The sequence below is a fragment of the Phyllostomus hastatus genome, unplaced genomic scaffold, assembly GCF_019186645.2.
Source record: "Phyllostomus hastatus isolate PE091 unplaced genomic scaffold, TTU_PhHast_1.1 phas_contig_86, whole genome shotgun sequence".
NCBI classification, from domain to species: domain Eukaryota; kingdom Metazoa; phylum Chordata; class Mammalia; order Chiroptera; family Phyllostomidae; genus Phyllostomus; species Phyllostomus hastatus.
In genome coordinates this window covers 48,551,585-48,562,031 of record NW_025333977.1, presented here as the reverse complement: position 1 = coordinate 48,562,031, position 10,447 = coordinate 48,551,585, and the positions used below count along the sequence as shown (strand labels likewise).

Sequence of the window (10,447 nt, the reverse complement as noted above, 5' to 3'; positions counted from 1 at the left end):
TGAATGTTTGATAAAATTCCCCTGTGAAGCCATCCCTGTGAAGTCCGAGAGGTTTGTTTTTTTTTTTTTCTTTTTCCCCCTGCTTCACATTCACTAGTTGTAATCTGTTCATCCAGATTCTCTGATTCATTTTGATTGAGTTTTGGAGGATTGCATTTTTCTAGGAGTTTATCCATTTCATCAGACTATTTGATTTGGTGGCAGATAGTGGTTTGTAATATTTTCTTACAATCTTTTGCATTTCTTTAGTGTCCATTTTTACTTCTCCTCTTTCATATCTGATTTTATTCAATTGTGTCCTCTCTTTTTCCTTGATGCATGTAAAGTTTTCTCCATCTTGTTTATCTTTTCAAGGTACCAGCTCTTGACAGTCTTCACTGACGGTCACTGTGGATTGCTGCTTTAGCAGTGCTTGTGAATGGAACCTGGCACTTGACCCCCATCCCAGCCAGTCCCCAAGATCCATCTTTCTGCCATGTCCACACAGTGCCCTGGGACCACCTGAAGGCTCCCACCATCACTCTAGCACCACAAAGCTGCCTGTCTTCAGCCGCCCATCATGACGACCTCACAGGTACACTGGTACTACCACCAGGACTCAGAGGCCACCATCAGCTGCCAGGTTAACCTGGAGCTCTACACTTTCTACATCTGTCTGTCCATATCTTACTACTTTGACTGTGATGATGTGGCTTTGAAGAACTTTGCCAAGTATCTGCTTTACCAATCTCACAAGGAGAGGAAACGTGTAGAAAATGATGAAGCTGCAGAGCCGACAAGATGACCAAATCTTTTTTTCAGGATATCAAGAAACCAGACCATGATGACTAGGAGAATGGGCTAAATGCAATGGAGTATGTATTACACTTGGGAAAAAGTATGAATCAGTCAGTCAGTCACTCCTGGACTTGCACAAACTGGCCACTGAAAAATATAACCCTCATTTGTGTGACTTTATTGAGAGTCACTACCTGGATGAGCAGGTGAAATCTATCAAAGAATTGGGTGACCACGTAACCAACTTGTGCAGGTTGGGGGCCCCTGAATCTGGAAGGGTAGAGCACACTCTGAGAGACAATAAAGAGAGTTCAGCCTGAGCTGGTGTGGCTCCGTGGATTGAAGTGCCGGCCTATGAATCAAGGAGTCGCTGGTTCAATTCCCAGTCTAGGTCACATGCCTGGATTGCAGGCCAGGTTCCCAGTAGAGGACACACAAAAGTCAACAATACATTGATGTTTGTCTTCCTCTCTTTCTTCCTCCCTTCCACTCTCCCTAAAAATAAATACATAAAATCTTAAAGAGAGAGAGAGAGCGCTCAGCCTTAGGCTGCCTTCCCACAACCACAGGAGTGACTTTCCTCTTCACACTAAAGCAGTACTGTGCATGTTGGAGTTGCCTTTACTTTTTCTATAACTTGTATCAAATCACCCACTTCTGTTTTTCATTTGTAACATCCCTTCAATTAAGGAATTTGATACAAAACACACGCACATATACAATGTAACAGCTCTTTGTTTTCATTGACCTTTTGTATTTTTTAGACTATTTTGTTTATTTCTGCCCTGACTTTTATTATTTTCTTGCTTCTACTCATTTTAGGCTGTATTTGCCTTTCTTCTTCTAGTTCCTTTAAGTGTAAAGTTATATTGTTTATTTGGGATTTATCTTTTTTCTTGAGGTAGGCCTGTAATGCTATGAATTTCCCTCTTAGTACTGCTGGTCTGCGACCCATAGATTTTGGGTTCTTATTTTTATTTGTTTCAAGGCATCTTTTTATTTCCTCCTTGATCTCATTGTTAATCCATTCATTGTTTAGCAACATGTTATTTAGCCTCCATGTTTTTGTTTTTCAGTTTTTTCTTGTGATTGACTTCTAATACCATTATGATCAGAGAAAATGCTTTATATAATTCAGTTTTCTTAAATTTATTGGGACTGTTTTTTGTCTTAATATGAGATTTATCCAAGAAAATGTTCCATGTGCACTTGAAAAAAATGTATATTCTGCTGCTTTGGGATGAAATGCCCTGAAGATACCAGTTAAACCCACCCAACCTAATGTGTCATTTAAGGCCTCCATTTTCTTGCTGATTTTCTGTCTGGAAGATCTTCCATTGATGTCAATGGGGTGTTAAAATCCCCTACTATGGCTGTATTACAGTCAATCTTTCTCTTTATTTCCATCAAGATTTGCTTTACATATTTAGGTGCTCCTATGTTGGGTACATAAATATTTACAAGGGGTATATCCTATTGTTGGGTTGCTCCCTTTATCATTGTGTAGTATCCTTCTTTGTCTCTTACTACAGTCTTTGTTTTAAAGTCTATTTTGTCAGCTATTGGTGTTGCTATCCATCTTTTCTTCCCTTTCCATTTGCATGATATATCTTTTCTCCTCACTTTACTTTTGGTCTGTGTGTATCTTTTGTTCTGTATTGGGTCTCTTATAGATAACATATATATATGGTCTTGTTATTTTTATCCATTCAGCTCACCTTAGTCTCTTGATTGGAGCATTTATGCTGTTTAAATTTAAAATGATTATTGATAAGTAGATACTTATTGTAACTTTATTCTTTTAACTAGGTTCCTCCTCCTCCTCCTTCTTCCAGAAGTCCCTTTAAGATTTCTTGTAATACTGGCTTAGTGGCAACAAACTCCTTAAACTTTTTCTTGTCTAGGAAGCTCTTTATTCTCCTTCAATTCTAAGTGATATTCTACTGGGCAATCTTGGTTGTAGGTCTTTGTTTTTCAGTACTTTGAATATTTTATTCCAGTTCCTTCCAGCTGAAATATTTCTGTTGAGAAATCAGCAGGCAGTCTTATGGGAGCTATCTTGTAGGCAACACTGTCTTTCTCTTGCTGCATTTAAGATTCTCTGTCTTTAACCTTTTCCATTTCATTATGATGTATCTTTTGTACGGTCCTCTTTCAATTCATCTTGTTTGGGATTCTCTGCACTTACTGGACTTGTGTGTCTTTTTTTCTTCATCAGGTATGGGAAGTTTCCCATCATTGTTCCTTCAAATAGGTTTTCAATCCCTTGCTAGTTCTCTCTCCTCCTTCTGGTACCCCATGAAGCAAATTTTCTTATGCTTCATGTTGTCTCAAGGGTCCTTAATGTATCCTCATGTTTAATTTTTTTTTTCCTTTTTGCTTCTCTGATTGGGTGTTCTTTTCTACCTTATCTTCCAAATTTCTGAATCAATCCTTTTCTTTATCCAACCTACTGTTTATTCCTTCTGGAATATTCTTTTTGCCAGATATTGTATGCTTCAACTATGACTGTTTTATTTTATTGTTTCTATGTCCCTTTTTATGCTGTTAAGCATCCTTATAACCAATGCTTTGAGCAGTATTCTGATCAATTGCTTGCTTGCTTTTCATTTAGCTCTTTTTTCTGGAAATTTCTCCTGTTCCTTTTATTTGAGGGGGTGTTTCTTTGTCTTTTCATTTTGGCTGCCTCTTTGTGCTTGTTTCTATGTCTCGGATAGATCTGCTATGACTCCCAGTCATGGTGGGGTGGCCTTATGTAGTAGGTGTCCTGTGGGACCAAGTGGTACAGTCTCCTTGATTACTTGAGCCATGTACTTCACAAATGCCCCTCATGTGGGTTATGTGGGCCCTCCTGTTGTAATTGAGTCTTAATTGCTATTGGCCCATTCACCCACAGGATCAACTGTCAGGCTGACTGACTGAATCTCAACTCCGACCATGGCGTACAAGCTGCTGTGCAGGTGCTTAACACATGAAATGGAATTTGCCTTAGTAGGGTCTGGTGCCTGCCAAGGTCTCTCTTTAAATATGCCATTTGTGAAGCTTATTGGATCCTGCTCTGATGTTTTTTGAAGCTAGCCATTGGGTGTGTTGGTTCTGAGCCTCTTGGTAAGGACTCCGGTGCAGATCAGTGTGAGATGCTGTCTGTGACTGGCCCTGGGCAACCTGTTAGAGCTACAAGTAATCCAGAGTTTGTGGCTGCTTCTGCTGGGCCTGTGGGTGCATGGCAAGGACAAAACTATGCAGCAAGGCCAACTTTTGCTAGCACTGGGCTTGGAGGTAGGTCAGCAAAAGTCCCAAGGCACCCCAAAATCCACTTCCACCATCCTCTCCTTGCCAGTCACTGAAAGAGCCTCTGGCAATACTCCAGTTGCATATAACTCACCAGCTAGGGGGAAGTGGTGTACACTAGACTGATTCAAGTTCAAACTCAGTGCCAGTGCTGGGCCTGAGGCCACTCAACAATTGTCTCAGTGTATACCAAGTCTAGCTGCCACTCACTGGTATTTGCCTAACTTTGTGTTAGGGCCTCATCAGGATGAGGCCATCAGAGTTTATCAGACCCAAACAGACCAAGATTTGGCCATGTGAAGGGAGGGCTCCGCTCTGCTCAAGCATGCAAGGGAAAAGTGGCCCCTGTTCTAGAGCCATGCAATGCAATCTATCCCAGATTCTGCTGGGAGGAGGCACAGCTCAGCAGAGTGAGGCTGCCAGGAGTCATAAAGATGTTTCTAGTGGCTCTCCCTTGAGGGAAAGGTGTCAGTCAGGCTTCAGCAAAGGTGGGGGATATGGCTCCCACCCCAGAGCCATACAAGTCAGTCTGTCCCAGATGTTGCCCTGACCTCAGCAGGGCAGAGCCATTAGGAGTTTCGAGGGTGGGTCTGCCAGAACCTGGAGGGTGGAGCCAGTGGATCTCTTATCAGGGCGAAGTGCCAGTCATGTTCACAGGAAAGTAGGGAAAATGACACCTGCCCCAATGTCCCACAACTCAGTCACTTACACCCCTGAGTCTGCCCAGACCTGTACACCCTGGCCAAGGCAGCTTACTCCTCATTAGGGCATCAGCTCCAAAGGATGAAGCAAGAAGGGGTCCAGAGGGTGGGGCTATTGCATTTCCCTAGTCTGATGCCACGTGCAAAGGAATGCTCCACCCAAGGAAGATTGCTTCTGCAGTATGGGAGAGGGACTCAGCACATTGAACCTAGAAGCTATTTTTCAGTCCTCTCCCCACAGCAACAAACACAAGACCGTCCATGCAACTCTAGTCCATTTTGAGCTCCCTCCGCTGGAACCAAGGGTGAGTGGTTGTGAACAAAATTTTTTTGTGCTGGCCCTTTAAGAGGGCACCTGTGTCTCCAGGGGACTGTTGTTTCTCCCTAACATACAGAAACCCCACTGCTTTTCACAACCAGATGTTATGTGGCTCTGGTGCCCTGAGCTGGAGAACCCAGTTTGAGGTTGAGACCTCACACTTTTCAGGGGAAACATTTGCAGCTGTAATACCCCCCACCCCCCAGAATCTCAGCCACTGCCTATGGAAGTGGGGCCAGCCCTTTTTGCATCTGTGTCCTCCCTGCTGGTCTTGATATGGCTTCTTCCATAAATCCTTGCTTATAAGACTTCTCTTCAGCTAGTCGTCAGTTGGTTATTCAGGATAATTGTTCTATAATTTAGTTGTAATTCCAGTTTGCTCCTGGGTGGAGGTGAGTGAGGCCTCCACCTATTCTGTAGCCATCTAGGATCTCCCACGGGTAGCATTTAACAAATGTCTAAGAACGTCCTGGCAATGGTGTGCTGCATAGATTACAGAGGGTATGGCTCAGAACCAGAACTTCAATAGCATCTGAACTTGAGAAATTTCTGGGATTTGTTGTGGGCTTGTTTTAGTTTTTGCCAGTGAGGGCACCCTTCTTCTCAATCCTAGCAACAGTTCCTGCACTGTGTACTCACCCTCAGGTATCTTCTGAGGGAGCCCCGCCCCCCCGACCCCCGCAGCAGTAATTAGATTCCTCGTGCTTGGTTCAACATGATGTATCTTAATCCCAAGATTTATTCAGTGTTCAATATGTGATATGCACTGTCCTAAGGAAACAACATGTATTAGGGTTCTCCAGAGAATCAGAAATAATAGGAGATATACATACATATGTGTAAATAGATTTATTAGAAAGAATTGTCTTACAGGATTATGGAGACTCAGAAATCCCAGATCTGCAGTTGGCAAGCTGGAGTTTCAGGAGAGCTGAGGGTATAGTTTTAGTTCTAGTCCAAGTCCAAGTCCAAAGGCTGGAGAAGACTAATATACCAGCTTGAAAATAGTGAGGTGGAGGTAGAGGGAAGGGAGGGGGAAAGAGAAAGAGAGAGATGCAGGGAGGAGATTCTTCCTTACTCAATCTTTTTGTTCCATTAGGCCTTTAACAAATTGGAAAATGCCCATCCACATTGGGGAGGACAATTTGCTTTAGTCAGTCTACTGATTCTAGTGTTAATCTCACCCCGGCACACCCTCACAGACACACTCAGAAATAATATTTGTTCAAATATCTGGGCACTCCAAGGTCCAGTCAAGTTGACACATAAAATTAATCATCAGACATGTGTTAATTCAGTGCATCCTCACAGCAATGCTGTGAGGCTGGCAGTGCTATAATCCTCATTATTAGGGGGAGCCAGGATTTTAGCCTGCCTGACTTCAGGGCTAGTGGTTTTCACCAGGACATACACTGCTCCGCCCTGCCTTGGAAGAAAGTCTCAGGGCTTCCCTTTACATTTGCCAGTGATTTTAATTTTATTTTATTGAATAACATAAATAGCAACATCAAATAAAATGTTTAAAGTGGTTTATTATTTTTATGTTACTTCTAATCTTTTTTCATTTTTACATGTAATTTTAAAAAATCGTTGTTCAATTACAGTTGTCCCACCACTTTCCCCGTTGCTCTCCCTGCCTGCCCCCAGTTACTCTCACCCCACTGTGAATGCCCATGAGTCCTCTACTCATGCTTCTTGACTTGCCCCTGCCCTCCTTTCCCCCGTTATGCCCCACCCTCCTCCCCTCTGGTCGCTACATTTAATTTTAAAAAGGCCCCTAATTTACTTCATGTTTACTTAGAAGTGATGACGGCATAAAGAATATCAGCCTCACCTGGCCCCAGTTAGTCAGTCAGTAACAACAATAATGATGACAATAATATGACATTATCATTACCAATTAATTATATTAAGTAATTATTACTTAATAAATTTTAATGTATTCTGTTCTCATGGGTTGTTGTTTATTTTGCTAAACATATGCAAAAGAAAAGAAAGGAATCTATTATTAAAGACGACATTTACATCAAATTCTCTTCCTAACAAGGAAATACAAGTTGTCCAATGCTGGATTTGAGGAATAGAAACATAGGTAACTTTCTTTTTATCTCTTTTCTACTGCCTTTTTAAATATATCACAATGGAAAAATATAAAATTCACTTTACTTTTTAAAAATTCTGGATACTTACTGCATTAATTAACATAAGACAAAAGTGGGCCAAACGTCCCACAAGAAACACCTCCTGCAGCTGCAGGACTGCCAGGGCTGGTCCATGTGTCGCCTCTACTGCGAGGACCCTGTGGCAGCCTTTCTTCTCATGCCTCGACTGCAAAGGAGCCAGAACATAGGGATTCCAACTGATCCCAACCTGTTACTGATTTCCTCCAAGATTATTAACTATTTAGTGACAAACCAAAGAACAGACCGGCTTCCTGATTCCTTGTACCTTTTCTGCTAATTATACTCCAAATGAGCCAGCTTTCTGAAATCTTCTTTCTGAAGAGATTTCATCATCTATATTTTGTTACTTGCATTGGGCTCATGGGCTCACAGCTACGGGAACATAAGTGTAGTAATTGGCGCAGAGTTAGCCAGAACTTGGTATACACTCTCCCTGTTCTATGGCCTCTTTGCTTGTGGCAGACATCATTAATGGAGCAGAGAACACTCTCCCCCGAGCTCAGCTCTCATTCAGAGCCTTCCCAACAGAGTGTTCAGGCAGTCACTACAAATAGTTGGCTCTAGGGATGAATCTACTTGCTCTGCCTGGATGAAGTAGTGATGTCAACACTGATCCTTTTTTCCCCTTAGCATCTATCTGGCCTTGTTTCTTTACCAATCATGGGTACAACCTCACACTTCTTTCTCTCTCTGCCTGAGACAACATCCTCAGGATGGAAGCTACTTTCATCCTCAAACAGGTTCCCAAAACACAAGAGGAGAGGGAATCACGTCTAACCTGTTTGTTTTGCATGCTTAGAAAATCTTAAATGACTGGCCCAGGCTCAAACAGCTGGATTCACGATGGCACCGAGACCAGTACCCCACCAGCTGACTCTGGGCAGTGCTCTTTTGACCACTCTGCCTATCTGACTCTGTGCTTTATCACACAGAACAGAGAATATGTTCCCGGGATAGAACACGTGTAAACACTCCTCCATCACGCTGGCCGTGGCAGCTTGCCAAGACAGGAATGAGGCCAAATTTAGTGGGTCCTTCAGCCTGGTGACCCCAGTGGAAACAATCCCCTGATATAGAACAGAGAGAGCCAAGAAAAATGTACTGTCTTACAAAGAACAAAGCCTGGGTGATTCATTCTTCTGATCCTTGTGGTGATTTATCTCTGGATGCCGGTCACTCATACGTGGCTGTCAGCAACTTTGCAGGAATTCTTATCTGGATGCTTGTCCTGAACACATAATTCCCTACTTACTTCCTCATGGTTCCCAAATGTTCAGAAGTTTCCTGGGCATGCTTCTCTGGCTGCCTTTGTGGGATGTAGCAACAGACCCTTTCAAAATGTTGAAAAGTCTGGGGCCTGGGCAACCCTCTCAGTCTCTCAGGACCTCCGCTTTCTCACCCTTAAAAATTGGAAATTGTGCTAACTGGCCTCAGATTCCTTTTGGCCCTAAAATCCTGTGACAAGACACATTTGAGGATATACTTTTAAATAGGAAAAATTATTTGAGTTTTCTCTCTCTAAAATTTGGCTAGTTACATATATACAAGCGGGACCAGGCAGGGAAGAAGGCTAGGGTAGGGCAGGGCCGGCAGCAGGTGCAGCCTCGACCACAGGGGCCCCACAGGGGCCCCACGGACTCCCGGGCCGCGGCAGTCCGTCTCCCACCACTCTGTGAAAACTGCTTCTGCCCAGGTCACTCATGATGTCTTGTTGTCAAATTCAGTGAACACTTACAAAGTGAATTATAAAATCACCCAAAATATGTTCTCATGAAAAATCAACAAAGCAAAACATGTATAAATAGGAAGTCATGTGAAACTCTATAAGCATTTACAAACATATCATTTTTAAGGAGACCTATTCCAAGTGTTTTAGTTTAGTTTTATTTGTATGGAAATGGAGTCAAATAAAACACATGACTCTGTAACATACTTTTTTCACTTAACAATATATCTTGGAGTTCTTCACCACATCAGTCCATACAGTCTTTCTTTTGAACTGCTGCAGAGGGTCCATTGCATGGATACAACATATTTTATTTAACCATTTCTTCTTGTTAACCCCTTCTCTGTTGATGCAGATGTAGTTTCCTTCTACGGTATTGTTATTTTAAAAAATGCTGCAATAAACTACTATTCTTGTCTACATATTTGATCATTTCTCTAAGATAAATATATTTAGAAGCAAAAGTGTTGGGTTTACAAAACTGCACATTTTACATTTTAAAAATTCTGCCAAGTTGTTCATTAAGATGTACCAAAGGGAATACTCTTTTCCCTGTATTCTTATCAATCTTCCTTCTTTTTTAATGTTTGCATTTTCTTCATTACTGGCAAGGTTGAGCACAATTACATATGTTTTTTGACCATGTATATTTCTTTCATGGATTGTCATTTATACGGTTTGCTTATTTTTTAGTTAAGCTGCTTTTTTTTCTTATCAATTTGTAAGAGTGTTAAATTTTTTTACACTTTGTTTGAAATTACACACTCATCACCTAACTTCAGTATTATCAACTCCTGGCCAATATATTCTCCCATTCACTTATATCCAATGCAAGGTTTATTTTGAAGCAAATCCCTACACCATACTATTTCATTTGTTAATATTTTAGTAAGTAAATCTAGAAGATCAAAACTTTTAAAAGTACCCATGTTATCATCAAACTGTGAAAGTGAATATTCTGAAAGACTATTATCATATTCTTTTTCGTTCTAAAAAGAAAAATAATTTTCTTATATTATCAAATACCCAGTGTTCATATTTCCTCTGTTAGGTATTACATTTTTTAAAATGTCTAGTCAGTGTTTAAATATCCTACATTGTCTTATAACGTTTTTAACAATTTGTTTAAATTTGGATTCAAAGAAAATCTATGAATGTAACTGGTTAATGTGCCTTTTAAGCCTTTTTTAATTTATAGTTTCTTTCTCTCATTTGTGGAAGAACTGTTCTGATTATTTTTGCTTTGGAGTTTTCTACAGCCTGAAATTTGCTGATTGAATCTGAGGATGTCATTTAACATGTCCCTGTGTCCCATGGATTTCTTAAATATGTACTCATAGTTTGAGCTAAGGCTCAGTTAGATTGAGGACTGATGTTCTAACAAGAATGTCTCAGAGCTATGATGTGTATTTTCCACAAGGCTGCACAATTCTATGTGTCCCTTTGTGAG

General features: G+C 41.2%; 1 pseudogene; it reads left to right on the top strand.

Moving 5' to 3' along the window:
- Window positions 1-559: 559 nt before the first annotated feature.
- Window positions 560-1,097, top strand: LOC123827371 (annotated as a pseudogene).
- Window positions 1,098-10,447: the final 9,350 nt, after the last annotated feature.